The following is a 21,317-nucleotide window of genomic DNA, read 5'->3' as shown; positions in this document are numbered from 1 at the left end:
AGTTCTGATGCGTCTATGGATGCTGCGGTAGGTTCATTCTCTGTCATTTCGACATCTATTACTTCAACATTGATGGGAGAACACAACAATGTCGACAGGTTCTTTGGTGGCAAATTTTTGGCGGGTGTAGATTGTGTGAATTGATCTGCAACTACTTCAGAGCTATCTTCAATACATTCAATAACATCTTCTTGTGGTGGTGCGGTCGCACTGTAGCTATGGTCCAATGCAACTTTGCTGTAGTCTCCAAACACAGTTAATTCATGTTCTGGCCATTGGACATGAGCATCTCGAGCCTGAACACGCCTCGCCTCAATTAATAGTTCCTCCATAGTGTACATGGTCTGGCAAGCAACATCTCTCATTCGCTTCACTGTCTGTGTATGTATAGTTCTGACACCCACGGGTAACTGGAGGAGAGATTGGAAAAGGGATGTTCAGTTGAAACACAAGATAAAGTGTAGTCCAATTGACTGGAAAAAAACATAAAATAGTCCCCAGCACAAACATTTTTTTAAAATTATGAACTGTTTGTAACTAACCTTTTTTTGTTTTTTTTTCTTTGCAACTTTTTTGACTCGACCTTCAACATCTGCACGCTGTAGCTCCGATTCGTTTCCGCATGTCCTCCGTTCCTCTTGCGCTGCAATGACTATACTTTCTGTATCCGCATAGACAGCACGGAATGAGGCTCCATTGTCTCCCTGAAACATAGTACTTTCATTACTATGTATCAAAATATTGTTAGCATAAAACACACGTGAGGACGAACACACGGGTACATCTCAATAGCCAAACACGATTTAAACATTGTGTGCAACAATCAAACGACAAGTATTCGACCAGTGATGATCTATTTCGATGGAGCTGTCAGTATCCATACCTCTGGCTCTGCATGGACTGCCATGAATGGTTGTATTGGAGAGGAGGCATCCGCATCTCCCTGAAAACAGTACTTGCATTAGTATGCTTTTCAATATTGGAAACATAACACACACTTGGGGTCGACGGCACAGGTACATATAAAGAGATAACCACAAATGATGCATTGTCCAAAAGAATCAAGGAAAATCTAAATATGATCACATTTCATCAACTTATTTCTCCGATTCCTTTACATCTACATCATCTAAATGAGATGTTGTGATTGTGGTGGAAGCTCCCTCGTCTCCCTGAAACACAGTACTTGCATTAGTATGGTTTTCAATATTGGAAACATAACACACACTTGGGGTAGAACGCACAGGTACATATAAAGAGATAACCATAAAAGATGCATTGTCCAAAAGAATCCAGGAAAATCTAATTATGATCACATTTCATCGACTTATTTCTCTGATTCCTTTACATCTGCATCATCTAAATTGGATGTTGTGATTGTAGTGGAAGCTTCGTCGTCTCCCTGAAACACAGCACTTGCGTTAATAGGGAAGAAATTATAGCAAATGGAATCACATTCTATGATCACGCATGATGGAGCTGTCAGTATCCATACCTCGTGCTGCTGAAGAATATCTATGGATGTTGTAAATGTAGTGCGCACTTCAGAAAGCTGTTGCGCCGATTCGTATACGCATGGTCCCGCTTCCACTTCCCCTGGAATTATTTGAATGTCAGGCTCTGCATCAAGTGCAGGGGTTGACACTCCATCAACTGCCTGAAACATAGTACTTGCATTAGTGAGGATTACAATAGTGAAAACATTACACACACCTGGGGTCGACAGCACAGGTACATATCAACGGCTAACCACGAATGAAACATTGTGTAGAACAATCAAACGACAAGAATTCCAGCTCTGATGATGACGCTCGATGGAGCTGTCAGTATCCATACCTCCTGCTGGTGAAGAACATCTAGAAATGTTGTAGATGTGGCGGACGCTTCAGCATCTCCCTGAAAGACAGTACTTGCATTAGTATGGATAACACTAATTATAACTGAAAACAAACACCAGTTGACGATAACTAAGGTGTATATCAATTGGAAAGCACTAACCAAACATTCGGTAAAATAATTACACGATAAAATAAAACTATTACTTGACATGCATAAAACAAGTCTTTAGCGGATTAGCCTAGTAAGATTACCTGATACGCGCTAGAAGTGGTTGACAACTGCGACCACGTCAAGGATGTAGAATGTTCTTGCTTCAGATTCAAGGGATAGTCAAGAAGTTGTAAAGGTAAATTAATGATTGATAATGAAATGCCAATATTAAAAATAGCCATGTAAGGCGACAGAATACTTGAAAAATGCTCAATACAGCACAGTTCCCTGTTCCCATATATATACATTGCTTTTGTGGGGTATGAAATCGAAAAAGAATATATTGATAAATGTCATTATTCAAAAAACTATACACGCATATCAATATTGAAATTATTACAAGGGATAGAACACCTACAATATCAATTAATCCGTTCGGCTACCTACACACTACCCCAAGGCCTAAAGCTAAATCCGGACACTTGACTCACCAGTGGCGGAATGTGGACGAATAGAGTGGGAATAGCGTTTGAGAGCAATTTCCGTGTCGTTCGCCGTTTATTCTTCTTTGTTACCCAAGATGTTGTGTACATGTCCAAGGAAAAGTGCCGGCTGCAGATGCGGTATCGATCACCCCTCTTGTCCTGTAAGACTTGTTGGACTCTACTTTCCAGCTCATCCAGTGGATATCCGCAATGTCTGACCCATTCTCTTATTCGATCAACAGTTTTCGGGAATACATGCATTGTAGTGCCTTCAGATTTTGCATGGGTCTTCGAAGGGCAACCGCTAATCGAACAGGCAGGCATTGTTGATAAATCTGAAAAGTAAATATCGACATTATTCTACAATCTTCAAGAATAAAGATTTGATACAAAAGTAAATGAATCATACAATGATCAATGCAAGGTTTGTTTTGGTCGCAGGGACTATACCAGTTCATTATGTGCGGCTTAGTATTTGCATAAGTTGCAGAAATGTATAAATGATGTGACTAAAATCTGAACATGTGACTCGTCCCTTGGATGTTCTGTCTTGCACGAGAAGGAAACATGCTTACATTATAGACTGGACCCCCGAAGGATGCAATTCAATGACAATAGACACAGATGAAAATAAATAGATCTATTGATAGCTGTCATGATGCCTACCCCCGGAGCACCAGGCCAGGCCCAGCACCCCCGGGAGCAGGCATCATGCCCCCGGGTAAAAGCCCAGTGGCCCCTTATAGGGGCTCTTTGGACTCTGTCCTGGCGCCGTTGGCGCCAGGCTCATGTTGGACATCAGTCCTGGCGCCATAGGCGCCAGGCTCATAAAGGAAGGTGTTTTGTGCACTTACCTGATGCAGACCATGCTGCAAGATTCAGGCCTCCCTGAGACCTGAAAGGGACTATTTTTTCATTGGGACTATTTTGCCACTCGGGCGTGGCCAGGGAAGGATACTTACCTGGAACTACTTTGGGGGCTATTTAAGCCACGCCCAGACAGTAGCTCACGCTTCGTGTTGTTCTGCATCCAAGCAGCTGAACGCTCACCGTGTCTGCTCCTGCATCTGGTCTCCAGCCACGCCCGCCTCGATCCTGGAACACCTGTAAGGAAAGAAGAGAAGAGAAAGGTGAAAACCAAAAATTTTATCAAACTTCTTACCTGCATCCGGAACCTTCACGCCAGCGTTCCTGAGAAAAGACTTTTATTTAAAAGCACTGTGTTGCTCGCTGCAGTGCCGCGCTTCACTCACCTGTCCTCGGGAGTTCTTCTGGCTCCACCGCGACTGTCTGCACCGGTCGCCACATCTCTGCGCCTAGGGGAGAGAAGAAGAGACAAAAGGTGAGCAGAAGGAACATATGAGGAAAGCCTAATTTTCCGCCATAACACTTACCGGTCTTCTGTTGGTGGACCATTCCTCATTTCGGGTCGGCGCCGCTTCGTTGGCAGGTACCGCACCCCGGCTCCTATGGGGAAAGGGCAAAAGACATTACTGGAGGAATATAAAGACATTAAGAGGGATCGCCCCCATCGCTAACTCACCTGAGTTTACCATCGGCAATTCAATCCCTCAACGCATCGCCTTCATTCTGCACCTCAAATAAAGGACAGATCACAGGTTAGGAAGGCAACAGAAAAGGAGGCTCAACACTTGAACTTTTGTAATCTTCATACTTATGGCGTTCCACTCGGAAAAGTCAAGTGGATTTTGCCCGCGCCATTCTGAAAACCAGTGAAGTAACTGGACAAACATGCGCCCCTGCACCAGAAGCAGGATGGAGAGTTCATCCTTTCAAACCATAAGGTGAGCTTCAACCAGGGATTTCGGAGGAAGTTAGAGAAGAACAAAGGGGGGGAAGGGGGGAGCAAGCACACTATTCTGCAGACTGTTAATCCCCTTTCTCATCTGCAGAAGGATATTCCTACGGGCCAGACAAGCAAGATTTGAGGGTCCTGTTCAGTCGGTGTTCCGAGTTCTGCGCATCACGCTCGAAGAGGCCACAGCAACCCAGACTAGACCAGCGCCTCCGTGGGAGTCAAGTGAGCGTTACAATAGCATAGCAATGGAAACTCAAGTCAATAGCAATGAGACCAATGAACATAGCACTATTGTGTACTCTACTCGCAAATAGATAGAAATTTAAAAATCTGCGAAATATGACTAGGATACATGGCCTTACCTTGACCAACGAACAGTTGGATTCAGCAAGCAGAGCAGTATGTTGCAGGAGAATAGGTTGGTGGCCACAGGTAGCACACTGATGGGTTTGCTCTAAGCGGTCACAGAAGTTCACGGATAGCACGACGACGAGCAGATTACCGTAGATCTCAGTTGTTGCCAGGTAACACGTTCAGGAGTTGACTTGCAAAGCACAAAAATGTTCTCATTAGACATATCAAGTGGTTTATAAAGTATTAGAAACAGGGGTGTGTTTGTGAATGAATGACGTATGTATGCCGTGGTTTTAGGGGGGCGGCCTGCTTGAAGGGGAGGCCTGGCTGTAGACACGGGGTCTGAGGAGGCCATGTGAACGATGGCCCCTGGGCGTGGGATACCTTTGCGCCCGTCACAGCCCCTCATGCCAGCGCTCATCCCCGGGTGCGAACCGCCTTTGATAGAGGGGGGTGGGATGGATGGGCCTGGGGCGTGCAGATAAGGCACCCGAAGACTGCTGAATGGAGACACACTTATTTGGATTGCAGGGGGGCGGCCTGCTTCAATGGGAGGCCTGGCAGGAGACACGGGGTCGGCCATGTGAGCGATGGCCCCTGGGCGTGGGATACCTTTTGAAGTGTACATGCTGTTTGGCACCTTGGCCGTTTGTGCCCCTGACAGCCCCCCATGCCAGCGCTCATCCACTGGCGCGAACCGCCTTTGATAGTATATCGTTGTTTATCAATATCAAATGCCACATACCGGAGATTCTTGTGAGCACAGACCCACACTTCAACTGGTGTATTATAGTGGTCAAGACCCTTAGGCCTGTATAATCCAATGGTAATTATTAGTATAGATATATGTGTGACTTTTATAGAGACATAACCTACTGAAAGACTTTGAACAAGTGTTATTTAGTGCATGCATTATCGAGAATATGTTATGTTAGCTTAGATAGATAGTGACCACCCTGCTTCACAGCGACCAGACCTTCACCCATTCGGAGCACAGATGTCTGACGTCCATCCTTGAATGGAGACACACTTGATTCATTTAATAAATCGAAACAACCGTTGTTAAAATATATGTGGTGTTCTTATTTTCATGACACAAAAGTACAAGACTTTAAAGATTATACAGGTCAGGTTGCAGCACAGCGAGAGCAAATCCCCTGTACTGACCGCTGTCACTCGGGAACGTTTCTCTAATGGCACGAACGGCACAGGCGGGTATCGCTCTTCGAACGCGGTGTCCAAGCCTCCCATGGAGCCACCATGTAAAGGAACGATAGGCCACCAGCCTGTACCACCTGTGAAAAGGAATGAAACAAACTGTTTTTAAATGACCAAGATAAGTTTAATAAACGTTTGTTGTCAATGACAATTCTTGTAACTAATGGCATTCTACACGGACAAATGCTATCTAGACAATGCACACTATTGAACGACTTACATGCGTTACAATGATATGTAGATGTAATTTTGGATATAGTAGGAGAACATGAAATAGGAGTGGCATGACAAGCAGAGTATACTTACTCGTTACTCGGATTACGAGGACGAACAGTTGCGCGAAGTTCGTGCATAAGCACCATCATTATCCTCAACACGGCCCGTGTGAGGCAGGCTGCCCTGAAGTCTGGCAGCTCGGTGATGCATTGCGGTCGTGGCTCGCCTTCCGAAATGTAGGCCAGGCATCCCGAGTTTTCTCCGCAGCAGCAGTTCTCCTCCTCGGTCGGCATTAGCTCGCACCGATTGCATGTGCACCAGGTGGAGACGCCGTCCATGCGACTAGGCCCAGGCTCTTCATCTGTTGATTCGTCCTGCCAACTGCCGTCCGAATCCCCATCTTTTTCGCGTGCTTCCCTTTCCAGTAGTTCCTCCTCGGTATACTCGGGCTCGTACATGTAGGGCATTATAATTTACCGAGATGGTACAGGTGTTCACACGGGCTACAAGCGGCGAAGGTAGCTGACCAGAGCACAGAAACGAGTCACAGAATACTCTAAGTAACACAGAGAGAGGAATGGAATTGAAAATTTGCTGCTGTGTGTTGTGAAACGGTCCGTTTATACTTATTGAGGAAAGAGGCGTCCTGCCATTTCCATGGCGACACGTCATTAGCTGAAGCGCAGCGAATGTTGACACAAGACGTGCTTTGGCGTTGGGAAATGGGCGGTACGGGTCTGCTGATGACAGGTTCAGGGGCGGGGGATATGATTTAGTGCCGCAAAAGCAGGTCAGCCAGGGCGATGGGGGAAATGATAGGATTATCACGAAATGGCAGCTCCCTGGTGCTTGTTTTCGCGTGTGTTTAATGGACGAAAACTCGGGTAAGGTCCATAGGAAAGTTTTCTAAAATCGAGCCACTTAGGCTTAAAAAAACATGGCCGACCCGTAGGGACAATAACATTTTTTACTAGACCATGCCTTTAAGAACAGTGTAGTCCCTAAGCCCCCCTGGTGCTTTACTTCAGGATTCCTCGCAGGTCCCAGTCTCCGGTCGGCAGTCTTTCAAGGACTGACTTCCAGGGAGCCTTGGTGAAGGTAAGCTGGTGCACGATCGACCATCGTAGCTCGAGAAGAGGTCTCCGAGCCAGGTCCTCTCTTGGATCAGTTCTTGGAGACACGACAGCTTTTGGATTGCGTCGAAAGACAGCAGCAGCAAAGCCTTCTTCCAGCTGGGCTTCAAGGTTAAGCATCAAGTTTCGACTTCAGCTTCTGAACAATTCCAGTAAGTGAGAGGTCCCCAGATGAACAAGTTACTCACCAAACTGGTAACGTTCCTTCGATGGGATGTTCCTCCGACGTATTCCTTATCTTTGATATAATCCATTCCAGCTCGCCGCTCGAGTCGGTGTCCCTCGACAGCCTCTGTATCGGCACCAACGTCATCATAAGTACAAATAAACTTGCGCAGCCTCAGTTGCTCAGTTCCGTTTTGAATTTTAGTTTTGCTTTGCATGAATTGGTTAATAACCTTGAAGGAGCGTAAGTTGCAACTACAAGGGAACATTTTTACTGCGAGGAAGGATGGGAGAGACGATAAGGAATACGTCGGAGGAACATCCCATCGAAAGAACGTTACCAGTTTGGTAAGTAACTTGTTCTTCGAAGGGATTGTGTCCTCCGACGTATTCCTTATCTTTGATAGACTCCCATAGCAGTAGTATATAGAGGCGGCGGGAGTAAAATGAAATGTTTTCCTTTAAAGATGGACAGAATGCAACACAGCTTTGCCACATTTTGTCTCCTGGCTAGAGGAGGAATCGAGGCTGTAAAATTTGGTAAAAGTGTGTGTGGACGACCATGTGGCAGCCGCACATATGTCCTTAATTGGAACTCCTCTTTGAAGAGCTGAAGAGGCTGCGATACCCCTGGTTGAATGAGCGCTAAGATGTTGAGGAGGCTCCTTTCATGCCAATTTATAGCATTCTATAATAGTTAAAATAATCCATCTTGAAATGGTTTGTTTTGTAATTGGCAAACCTAATTTGTGCCCTGCATATCCTACAAACAATTGGTCTGCTTGTCTGATTCTTGCAAGTCTGCTAATGTAAAAGCTTAAGGCACGCCTTGGATCCAGCCTGTGTAATTTCTCTTCCTCTTTCCCTGGATGGGGAGGAGGATAGAACGAGGGTAAAGTTATTTTCTGAGTAATGTGGAATTATGAGACCACCTTTGGGAGAAAATTGGGCTTCACTTGTAAAACAACCTTATCTTTATGAAAGATTGTATGAGGAGGTTTGCAAGATAAACCTTGTAATTCGCTCATTCTTCTGGCAGAAGTTAAAGCCACTAGAAAAACTGTTTTAAGAGTGAGAAACCTTAATGAACAGGAATGAAGGGGTTCAAATGGAGTACCCATTAGAAATTTCAAGACTAGGTTTAGGTCCCACAATGGAACTTGAAAAGGTGTTGGGGGATAAACATTAGTTAATCCTTTCAGAAATTGAATTACTAAATGTAATTTGAAATATGAAGGCTCCTCAGCAGTACGCTTAAAGATTGACAGCGCTGCGAGGTAGCCCTTGATCGTACCAACTTGAAGACCTGAATTTGCTAAGTAAAGCAAGAAAGACATGAAAAGGGTTCAATATTCTTTTCTCTACACCAGCTGCACAATTTGTTCCAACGGCAGTGGTACAAAGTCTTTGTTGCTGGACTTCTGGCTGAAAACTACAACTCCATGACGTCATCCGGGAGATCCCAATCCTTGTATCTCAACCTTTCAGAAACCAGGCATGAAGGTTGAGGGCTCTGATATCCGGATGGAGAACCTGACCTCCCTTCTGCGAGAGAAGATCCTCTCTTTGCGGAAGACGAATCGGAGGGCAGATGGACATGTCTAGAAGATCCGGGTACCACATTCTCCTGGCCCAATTTGGGGCAATTAGGATCATGGGTTTCCGGAATCTTCTCAACCTCCTGATCATTTGAGGAATGACGGGGACTGGAGGAAACGCATACAGAAGTGCATACTCCCATTCCACTACGAACGCGTCCCCGAGAGCTCCTCTCGGGGGAAATTCCCTCGAGCAATACTGATCGCACTTCCTGTTGATACTGGTGGCGAACAGATCCACTTGAGGGGTTCCCCAAAGGGCGAAGATCTCTTGAAGGACTTCCTGAGCTAGTTCCCACTCGTGGGAGACTGTGTTTAGTCTCAGAACATCCGCCGCCAAGTTCTTCTCTCCGGCTAGGTGAACTGCCGATAGAGAGATTCCTTCTTGAATTGCCCAAAACCAGAGCTGCATTGCCTCTCTGCACAGTGGCCACAGTGGCAGTGACCCTACGCATCCTCTTTTGTTGAGGTAGTGCATGGCCACTGTCATTATAAGGACATTATTTCCCTGTACTGATGGCAGGAAAGCTTTCAGCGCTAGTCTGATCGCTCTCAGCTCCAATAGGTTGATGTGTAGTCTGGACTCTGGAGACCAACGACCGCTGATGGTCAAGTTGTTGGCATGGGCTCCCCACCCTGTGAGTGAAACATCCGTGACTACTGTTGTCTCCGGCCATGGTTGCTAAAACTGTTCTCCTTTTAAGATGTTCTCCCGACAGGCCCACCAATGAAGGTCTCAAGCTACTCTGTCCCGAATTAGTAGGAGATCTGACATTCTCCCTGAGAATTGTGACCACTGGGTCCGTAGTGCCCACTAGAGGGATCTCATTCTCAGGCGAGCCTCTGGCACTAGGAAGATGCAAGATGCCGAGCAACCTCAAAAAGTCGAAGTGTGGTAGACATTGGGCATTTTGAAACCTGGTGACCATCTGTACAATATCTCGAGTCCTCACCTCTGGTGGTGAGGCTTTTCCCAGGGATGTGTCCAGGACTGCTCCAATGAACTGGAGTCTCTGTGATGGTATCATCTGTGACTTCTTTAAGTTGAGGGAGAAGCCCAGCTTGTGAAGGAAGTGGCAAACAATCTAGATGGATCTGAGCTTGTTCCGGGGATGCTGCTCTGATCAACCAGTCATCCAGGTAGGGGTAGACGTGAATCCCTTCCCTCCTTAGACTTGCAGCCACAACCGCCATTAGCTTGGTAAAGACCCTCGGGCGGAGGTCAGCCCAAATGGCAGAACTCAAAATTGATAATAAGAGTTGCCAATTGCGAACCTCCGGTATTTCCTGTGTTTCAGATGGATTGGCACATGGAAATAAGCATCCTGAAGGTCTAGAGATACCAACCAGCCCTGAAGCTGGAGGGCCTGAAGGATCTGAGAAAGGGTTACAATCTTGAACTTGTCTTTCCTGAGAAATTTGTTCAATTCTCGCAAGTCCAAGATGGGTCTCAATCGTCCGTCCTTCTTTGGTACTAGAAAGTAGGGGGAGTACCAGCCCTTGCTCCTCTCCGCTACAGGTACCGGTTCTATGGCACCTTTCTCTAGCAGGTCTGAAATCTCCTGCATAAGGAGCGGGTCTAAAAACTTCAAAGAGTTGTTCCATGGTTCATGACTCTGAGGAGTTTGTAGGAAAGGCAGGCAGTAACCTTGGGCAACGGTCTCCAATGCCCAAGCATCTGACGTAATAGCCTGCCATTCTGCCAGATGTTGCGTTAACCTGCCCCCTACTGATGTCTTGTGAGGGGAGACCTCAGAGGGGTTTAGAAGCGGCTAACTCAGATGCCCCCGGGTAAAGTAGCACCTGCTGATGCAGATTTTGTACCTTTGATCCGTCCACCACGGGTGAATCGTCTCTGTCCCCTTTCAGCTGGCTGTCCTCAACCTTTTCCGAATGCGGAGTAAAAGCGAAAGGACTTACCCTTCCAGGATGTACCTGTGGGGCGATTTGGAGTTTGCCGGATTGCAGCCCCAAAGGGATTTTGCTGCTGCTTTGGATGTTTGCAATTTCTCCAGGCTGTCATCAGCCTTCTTTCCAAATAGAGAAGTGCCGTCAAAGGGCATATTCAGAAGTCTGGCTTGCACATCTGGAGCAAACCCAGACTTCCGCAACCACGCAAATCTACGGATTGTGGTACTCGCCGCCATGGCCCTGCTGATGCTGTCAGCAGAGTCAATGCCTGTTTGAAGGGACTCACACATTGCATCCTTTCCATCCCTGATGATGTTTAAGACTGCTTCCCGTTCTTCCCCTTCTGGGAGACAGTGAGCCGCAGATGAAGCACACTCCCAAAGTGTGTGGCTGAATCCTGCTAGCGTGCAAGTGGTGTTGATAGATTTAAGCACCATACTACATGCCGAAAATACTTTTTTTGACATGGCGTCAAATCTTTTATCATCTCTGTCTTGTGGAATAGTGGGTCATGCCGACTTACTGTTTGATGAAGTCGCTGCCTGCACAACTAAACTCTCTGGAGTTGGATGTTTGCTTAGATATTCGGGATCTGAAGTTGATACTCTTTATTTAGCAGAGAGTTTTTTATTTACTGCAGGGATAACTTCAGGAGTCTCCCAATTTGCAGATATTTTCCTTTGCAGAGCAGCATGAAAAGGGACAACGGGATCCTCTTGGGGTCCTTTATCTAATATATCAGTGAGGTCATCTTGCTGAAAAGAAGGTGCAGTTGTAGTCCACCCCATAAATTCAATTATTCTAGCCATAAGAGCCCTATAAGTATCTCAGCATGTTCTCCAGGTTCTGGTCTAGCAAACTCTACTTCTCGAGATGTATCTATACCACTTGCCTCATGTAGAGACTCCTGTAGGTCCCTCAATCTATTTTCTTCAGAGATGAATTCCTCTGGAATGGGTACTGTAGTCCTTTGTAGACCAAAGGTCTCATTGTCAGAGACCTCCCCTTCTTCATATATGGAGGACAAGGCTCTAAAGTAATCAGACCTAGGATATGGAGTAAAACCCATTTCTAGAGAAGAAGGAGCCAAATTTGTTGTTACTGCCTGAGAAAACATTGTGGTTGTCGACGTGGACGTTGTAGGCTTCGACAATCCTGTAAAAGGCGTTGAAAACGTCAGAAAAGGCCTCAAACTCGAGAGGATCGTAATCCTGCTCGGCATCGTCGAAATTGTCGATGGCACTCTTGACGTCATGGTCGGGGCTTTCGACACCTCTGGTGCCTGTGACGTAGTGGCAGTTTTAGGCTTATCCTTAATCGGAGTCGACGATGGCGTTGATGAGGCAGATTTATGCGTCAAAGGTCCCTTCGACAATGGCGCAGATGACGCAGATTTGTGTGTCGAAGGAATCTTTGACGATGGCTTCAATGACGCAGTCTTATTGCCTTTACTCGAGGGTTCATGGCGCTCTCGAGTATTTTTACTCGCCAGGTTCAACGACTCGCAGCGTTTTAGTTTTTTGGGTCTTTCACCCATGGTATCACCTTTAGACGTCTCCGAGGGGGTCGAGGCCGCTTTCTCGAATCCGCTAAGCATTTTTTTACGGAATTCCTCCCACTTAGCCAGAGAGCTGTGTTTCGTGGGGCAGGTGACCCTTTCCGGGGAAATAGAGGGAGATCTATGGCGCCTCTTCTTAGAATGTCTCAATCTCGAAGAATGATGGGAACCGCTTCGAGATCTCGATCGGGAATGTTTCGTTTGACGACGAGGAGACGAATGTCTCGACTAAGCCGAAGAAACTTTTGAAGGGGTAGAAGTTTTAAAAGCCTTACCGCTTTCTAACTTCCCCTTACGCTCCTTCAAGGCTTTCGCCGTCTTGGACATACACTCCGAACAGTGATGCTCCGATCCCAGGCACCACAAACAGATCCTGTGAGGGTCCGTTAAAGAAATTTTCTTTCCACAGTCACGACATTTTTTAAAACCGGACAGTGGAGTCGATGGTTTGGATGAAGATGCCATTGTTATAAATTTAGATTTTCAAAGAAATAAGATTTTTATGAAGAATGGAACCGAGCGTTACGTTTCCGAGGCTCACAAAGCGCGGAAAAACAGAAATGAGCTAGGGACGCTGCGCAAGTCTATCTGTACTCATGATGACGTTGGCGCCGATACGGAGGCTGTCGAGGAACACCGACTCGAGGGACGTCGATGCGCAGTGCCCTCTACTGGGGAAAACATTTCCAAGGCCAGCAAGCTGGAATGGATTATATCAAAGATAAGGAATACGTCGGAGGACACAATCCCTTACAAATACTGTTCTGTCTCTCATTCACACTGCTGATCCAGGCTCAGGCAGCCAATCATTCACAAGGGCATTCAGGCAGGCAACCAATCAGGCTCACAGTGCATTCAGGCCATTCTTCTCCACCCAGACACTCACAACAAGGAATTTGGGTTGGGGCAAGCGCCCAGCCTTTCAGCACACCACACTCCATTCATACCAGTTTCGGGCAGGGCTGTCTCATTAATTGTGTCACACACCAGAAATCAGACACCCATAACATGAAATGTATATTGGTCACACTCCATTCACCCAGGTCCCACCCCACGGGCGTGTACACAACATACAGTCATTGGGAAGGCTCCAGCCAGTCTGGCCTGGACTTCCCCACAAAACCATATATGGAACTTCCACCCAACAGCCAGTCAGGGGAAGGGACAAAGTCAGGGCTTTCCAGGTCTTTGGGAAAACAAGGTAACAGGTAATAGAAAGTAAGAGGCCACAGGGGCCATCTTGTCTCCTATCAAGAATCAACAGATTCAAATGGCAGGGCCTGGGTATCCCAAAATGGTATAAACTCAAGAGCACCTGTCAAATTCAGCATGCAGCTGCCACGAGCCGATACCCTGCTCTGTGGGCCACACACAGGTGGGTAAAAACATACACTACTGGTACAGGGTTGTACCCTCACCCATGGGTGTCATAAGGGTATCCCACAGGTCTCTTCGCCATGACCAAAAAGAGGAAGAGCTGCACTGCCAGGAGTCACATGGACTCCTGTGCAGAAAACAACACAGAACACACATGGAAAAGGAGTACAGGACAAGGACAGGCAGGCCCTGTCCCCCCAATGCATTTCCAGCATCACAATAGGTCATGCTGCAACCTTATATTTCAATTTCAAATGAAGTTAAAGATAACATTTCTAAAAACCAATGCCCAACAAATGTGGAACAGTGTGCAACAATACTTGCCCCATGAGCAAATATAGCATATATACAGTCACAGGAATAAACAAAGGACTACAAATCAAGTGAAAGTTCTCTATTCACTTTATTTTTGTTATGCAAAGGGTTAGGAATGACTGGCACAGGCATTGTATTAGGGACTGTAACTGAATAACAGACCTTGTATCCCACCAGTTCCTTCCCTTCCTGAAAGACAGACTCTGGTCCTCAGTCTTTCCCCTCTCTCGCTTACATCTGGACCTCCCCACTGGGCAGGTTAATCAGTCACTCAGAGTCCCTAGGATTTTGTACAGCCTTATTTCATAGAAATGGTTAACTGTATGCAAGGGACCGGCAAAATGAGCATTTATTTGCAGTTGGGTGCACTGCATGCAATTTTACACATTCATGGGGCAGAGATGAGAAGGAAAGAGTAAATTCGATGTATGCTCAATATTCTTTCATGTTCCTCTCTGTCTTTTAAAAAGTTAAAATGGCCCGCTAATTGCTGGTTTTGTAATTGATTCCTAAGGAATCCGGCTGGTTTTAACCAGGTGCTAAACTGAGGCAGATTCCAGGGGAATCCATTCTTTGTACACCTGCATGATAACTTCGTGTAGGCGTACAACTAGACGCAAGTTGTCAAGCTTGGCGGGCATCTCATCGCCGATCTGTGCACCCGCCTCTGTCTCATCACTGATTCAAAATGGGGCAGTGTATTAAATAGAGGCAGAAAAGCATTACGCATGGGTTTTTTGCCTCCAATCAACACTCAGCCACATTTCATATGAAGCTGTTAGTTGGCTGTACATGTCTTTCTTGGCGCTGTCTCTGTCTTACCCACTGAAAAGAGCAACAAAAGGAGGGATGGCAACCCTATGACCTTGGAACCAAAGTAGGTGAATGTGTCTTTCGTGGGAAAGAAACATCCACTTAAACACTTGTTTACTTATTCTAAAAAGCTGAGTGTGATAGTCATACTCAACTGATCTAAGAGGAAAGGAGTTAAGATTAAACAACCACTTCATAATGACAAAACTAATTTTTATTTTTAATCATGATAAAATCTATCTAAAAGATTCCATAAAAAAGGTACATATTATGACTACAGCGAATACTTTTTTCAAAGATGAAAAGTCACAAAAATCCAACAATTCTTTAGTGAGGTTAGTACGTGAGAAACAAGAGATATTGTGTGGGCATTCAATGTGCAGCATCAAACAATTGGAAGTAGAGCATTATTTAGTTGAATTAGCTCTATCATACAAGAAAAACCTGTTAGACCTCAGTTTCCATTGCCTGTTTGACGCCAAGGGCTGCTTGTCTTCTTATCTCCCTGCTGGTCATTGTCTCCATCCACCAGTTTGTCAGCCTGCTTCTCTCAATCTCTCCCAACTGGTTACTTTCCTTCTCTTTTCCAAACATCAAAATCTTTTTCTTCCTTTCAATATGGTTGGTCACTCTCCTCCCCTTTATCCAGATGTCTGTTTTCCTCCTTTTGCTTCCTATATTCTTGCTTTCTCTCAATCTGCTTTCCCTCCTTTGTAGACTTTCCTTCCACCGCCCTAAATTATCGGTTTACCCCCTTCGTCACTTTATATGTTGCACTGTCGCCTCTTCTCTCCTTAGATATTTCGCCCCCTCCTCCTCTTCTACTTTACTAGTTGGATGTTTCACCTCCTCCTCCTTTCCATCCCTTCTCCTTTGAAGTATCTACTCATCTTCTCCAGTTTCACACCTTTGTTACGCTCCATCCTCTCCCTTGTGTCCCCTTCACATCTTGGCTTCCCCCAGTCACACTGGTTGTAGCCCTCTACTTGAAAATTATATCTTATGGACCATGATCCTTGGAGAGGCATGATGGACATTGTGAGAAATCAAAGGGTGTCTCACATACTAGTCCCCGGAGATCGATCTCTCTCAGGTGGCGAGGGCACAGCCATCGCCTTTGAATCCAGACTCTGGGGGTGGACCAGTGCGGGAGGACACCTGGGTGAGGGGTCTTCAGGGAGTGGGGGTGAGACAGCCGATGGCGAGACGTGGTATTCCTCCCTTTCCCGTACCCATGATCCCTCCTATTTCATAGGATTCTCTGGTGACCCAACTCCCCCCACCTTTCCACACAAACATTGTGCCAAGGAAGAGGGCTACAGAGTAATAATGCTAACTCTTACACATAGCATTGGACATGTCCCACTAATTGGGTCAGACAATGTCAGGCACTTGATTCTAAGTACATACATCTGATACCAATTGGCTCTCCACGCATGGATAAAAGGCAGAACATAGAGACACACTCTGAGCAAGGTGGAACACGAGTAAGAGCAGAACTTCTTTGGTGCGAAGGCAAACCTACTGGAGCAGAACAACGGACCGATGGACGAGACCCACAGGTCGAGAATCCCAGGAGTTCCCTGCATGCGGTCGTTGCCTCCAAAAGAATGCGTGGAGAAGGCCGAATCCCAAACAAGAAGGCTGCATTGTGTTTCAAGTATGCCAGCGACCCTCCCAGGTGAACGGCAGAGTTGGGGAGGTGAGGAGAAGCCTGTGGTACTAACCTTGACTCGTAAAAACCTAAAGACAGTAAAGACAAGAAAGAAACACACAAAGCCGGTGGTTGGCAAGCGACGTGAGAGACCAGTGTGTGCTAAAGAAAGATTGAAGTGGCAACATAATAGCGCACAATTGAAGGCTGCACCCGTGTGAATGAGACGCGAAGGAAGGCAGACCTGCGAATAAACCTTGAAGTAACGATAACGGTAAAGTCAGCGATACTGTGCAACGGAGTGGTCTGGCGAAAGGAAGTAGCCCACTCAAAAGTCTCTGTAAAAAGGTGAAAAGTTTATAGCGATAAAGTGAATGAACTGTAAAAGCGAGGTGATTGAAATTAACCCTGGGAAAAGGGGAGAGTAAAAAGATGAACATTGAACTTTGGTTCAAAATACAATGAACTACCAGGAAGCACTGGGGCAAATAACATAGGAGTGTGAGTTGAAAGCTGGAAAGTCAAAATGGGCCTGCGGAGGTCTGTAGAAAAAAGCCACGTACATTCAAAAGGCTTCGACATTAGGAAAACAGTCTGAGACCGAAGGTGTAATAAGTTAAGGGAAGGGAACCCCTAAAGGAGGTGAATGAAGCTTGGGGAAGGGAACCTCTGCAAGTGTTTTGTTTTGCTGTGAAAGGTCTGAGCCCGACAGAGGGGGGGGGGGGGGGGGTTGATGTGAACTTTTTGGTGAACTGTGTTTTGGAAATTGGAAAGTAAGACTTTAACGTAGAAGGCCAGGCATGCCTCTATCCACATCGTGAACTGGCTTTGTGTTAAGGGCCAGAGTGTGTCAACTTGCCTACAGGGACTCCCTTACTCCGTGCTGTCCAACGTGGGGAGGAGAGCTGACTCAGCCACATTTATTCTTCATATTTGAACACTGACTTTCCTTTGCATACATATTCTCTTTTTCACACTTTTTGTACAAGATATAGGGCAGGCATTAGGTTTTTGTTAGTACAGGCCATTTTGATTTGACGGACTCAAATCCGTCAAATCCGACTGTTTTATTATTTGATGGACGAGACTGCTCCCCTCTTAGCTATAGGGCAAAGTAGGAGTTTCTCCAACCCCCATTGAAACTTCAATAAAGGTTTTACAAATTGTACCTTTTGTGTCAGTGTCAAACTCGTGATACCATGCTTCCCTTACAGCATGCAAAAGGACACTTGGAATAAGGTAGAGGCCCTGTTAGATCCTCCATGCCCCGAATTAAGGCCACCATTGCAGAAACGGCAGTTGTCCACGGGCCTATAGAACAAACCCCATCTCCTGCCTCTCAAATGTCACCTCATCATAATATACAAAGCTCAGCTGCTTGGTTTTTCCTCAACCGAATACCAGTGCTGTGACACCCAGTCAAGGAGGTTAACTAAACCCCTGTGAAATTAGAAAAATATGGTTGATCCCATTTATAGTCCACACAGAATTCTAAAACCCTAAATGAACTTGTTAATGGGTTCCCCAAGGACCAAGGGATTAGATTAAAATTATAAAGATTTGTGGCCATGCAGAAAATGAAGAGCACAGTAAAAAAGCGAGGAGTCTCTGCATTCTAATACGCAGAACGTGCCAGCATGTCATCTGGTGACAAGGTCCTGCAATATTCATGTTAGCAGTACATCCTAGAGAGGTGACAGAAAAAGTGGTAGAACAATTCAGCGCAATCTACTGAGGCGGCCGGAGGGGCGTGGGGGGTGGAGGGCAAAAGCGGAAAGGTTGCTGGCAGCATGTTGGCGGCCTCAACGTGGAGAAAGGGTACAGGAAGCAGGAGGGCTGGTAAGTGGGGCTGACATGGGGGCTAGAACCGGGCAGAGCTGGGAGATAGGGTGAGGGTGCAGAAAGGTAACAAGTGTGCAGGGGAGGATTCCACCACCGAAAAGGAAGGAGGCATTAGGCACAGCGGCTAAATAAGGAGGAAGCTTACATGCTTGCAGGATTTTGTAGTGGAACACTTCAAACACCACTGTTAAAACATAGATCCAGTTCAGCAGTCAGAAGTAAATGCCCTAATATAATCAGTTGAAATCATCATATAATAGAGTTATTGCTACAGACAATTTATTTTTAATTTGTATTTATATGTTTATAACGCGCCAAAGCTCGCAATTGATACTAGAATGTATTTTTTAAATTTGAAATCGAAACCACAGTACGCCTTCAATGTGTTCACAGAATAAGGAACATTATCTCTCTTGCTTCTAGAAAAGAAGGGCAAATACCTGTCTGCTTCCTTACCCTAATGCATGAAACAAGATTACAGATTTCCTGAACTTGTGAAACTGCCATATCATTCCGCTGAGCTGACTCAAAGATCTCATGAGTTGTTTAGATAAAAGTGGTCAGTGCTTCACCTAGCATCCCAGTCTCAATACCACAGGTGGATTACTGTAGAGCTAAATCATGGATATTTCAGCAGCTTCCATGGAAGTGGCATGAACCACATGTAAGCCACCCAAAGGGAGGATGCTGTGATAGAGACACAAACGCTGGCATTTTATTTCCAGGGTTCTTTATTTTCAAACCCCAATCTATCGCTGATGTGTTGAGCCCTACCCTAAAGAAAAGAAGTCTAAACGGGTGCTCATCAGGATGCCTCACAAATTAAGTCTGCATTCCAGAAAACCTAATCTAGTGTGGATTTTCTCCCTACCACTTTGAACACAAAAAAAATAAACCTACCAAAAACAATAAGGTTTCCTCCCCCAAACATAGGAGTGGTGAATGTCTTCTGACCCTGCCGTCATGTCTCCTAATCCCAGACAGACGGGGGTCCTTGCCCTTTTCAGAGTTCCAGTCAGTACAAGTATTATTTCTCATTCTCCCCTTTTTGGGTTGTTTCATAGTCTCTGCGGGGTCTCTTCCTCACTACTATTTATCTGGTCTTTTGTCTCAGTCTTTTTTTTTTTTTAAAGCCTGGTTTTCTTCCTGATTCAATAGTCATACTGGGTATTTTCCCTGGATTCCCCACCCAGGAATCTTGCTGGATGTCTCCAATGATTATTATCGTTTACTGGATTTATGGGTTTCTCAATCCAGCTTGGTCTCTGGTTTCCTGTGCCCCGGCTTGAGGTATGGCTTTCAAGGGTCTGGTTTCGTACAGCCCTCTTTGAGGTAAGGTTTCTTGCAGCCTGCCTTCTCTTGCTCCATCTTGGGGCATGCTTGCACTCACCCCGCCGTTGGGTATATTTTTGGGCACTCGCCTTGGGGTATGGTTTCTTGTAGCCCACATTGGGCTATGGTTTCCCTTGCCCCACATTGGAGTATGCTCGCACTCACCCTGCCCACCATGGGTATGTTTTTCTGGCACCCGGATTGGGGTATCCTGGCCTTCCCTACCCACATTTCCCAGAGCCACCGTGTACCTTTTACTTTGTTGCGGTCCTCATCGGGCAGATGGGAAGCCTCATGGTAGGCGTTAACGGCTCTTCAGCATTTTCTTTCATATTTGTTGCAGTTAGCGCTGGTGCCCCCCTCTCATGGCCCCCTCACGACTCAGTGCCTCTCATCCCTCGAACCACTGCTGGTCTCTCAACTTGAAACCTTCTGTGTTTTCCCTGGTTCTTCGTCAGCTGATGTTTCGCTGTTCCACTGGCTTGTCCGCACGTTTGTGAGCCATGCCTGGTGTCAGTCTGTCTCTGATGAACACACCTCCCAGAAGGTGATCTCTCGCCCTCTGCTCCTCCGTAGGCGATTCATCCTCCCTTCACCAGCACGGGTCATATCTTTTATGTCCGACCCAGGAAAGGGGTGGGTTTGTTCTTCGTCTCTCAGCTCAGTGTCGGGACAGAAGACAGTACAACCAGCAATACTCATATAATCAATAAAAACCTATCTTTTAGGGGTACGAGAGGGCAACAAGCAAGATCTCCCCATCTTGGGGTTGCCTGTCCTCCAAGGGACAAGGCTCTGCCCCGTGAGATCTTGCTTGCCCTGTTCCCTAAGGAATGTTACGCTTAGCGGGCTCACCTCCTTAGTTCCAAAGCGGGAGGCTCCACCTTGGGGTGAGCAGACTGATTCTCTTGATTCTTCACAATGCACTCCATGGAATGAAGAAGCTCCTCCTTATGGGGCCATCGAGGATTGGAAGAATGTGTTGAAATCTATTAAACTTACAAATACAGCTGTGTTTACTTTTAAGAGTGCACCAGGGCTCCACTCCATATTCACCCAATAATTAGTAAATGACTGCATGATAAATTTAGAAACCTTAACTCGTATTGCAAATGAAACGTCCCATGTCCATAAGTTTATCTAAATCTGCCTGTGCTCATGAATGACATGTGAGTCAATGGGCCTCATTCCGAGTATGGCGGTAAGGGATAGCGGCCACCGCTAACGAGAGCGGTGGCGGTAATCCCTTACCGCCATACTCCGAGTTCCCTTAGCGCCATGGTGCTTTTAACACCTGCTTTTAGCAGGCGTTAAATACCATGGCGCTAAGGGACCTTGATGTTAATTACGCCACCGTAATTTACGGTGGCGTAATTGACGCCTTCCCCACTCCCATTATGCCCTATGGGGCAAGAATGGGAATGGGGAAGGGTAAATGGGGATTGGGGAATTACCGCCCCGCCAACCTTGGAATGGGGCGGTAATTCCGCCAACCACCAAGGCGCTGCCGGTCCGGGTACGGCGTCAACCAAGGCGTT

General features: G+C 46.2%; 1 protein-coding gene across 3 annotated transcripts in view; it reads right to left on the bottom strand.

The window, feature by feature from the left end:
- The window catches only part of BTBD8 (BTB domain containing 8), a 2,362,893-nt gene that overhangs the window by 1,368,893 nt on the left and 972,683 nt on the right, over positions 1 to 21,317 (bottom strand). The window lies entirely within an intron of this gene.

This window comes from Ambystoma mexicanum, chromosome 1q (genome assembly GCF_040938575.1).
Source record: "Ambystoma mexicanum isolate Mex_15411 chromosome 1q, UKY_AmexF1_1, whole genome shotgun sequence".
NCBI classification, from domain to species: Eukaryota; Metazoa; Chordata; class Amphibia; order Caudata; family Ambystomatidae; genus Ambystoma; species Ambystoma mexicanum.
This window is presented reverse-complemented; position numbering and strand designations above follow the sequence as displayed.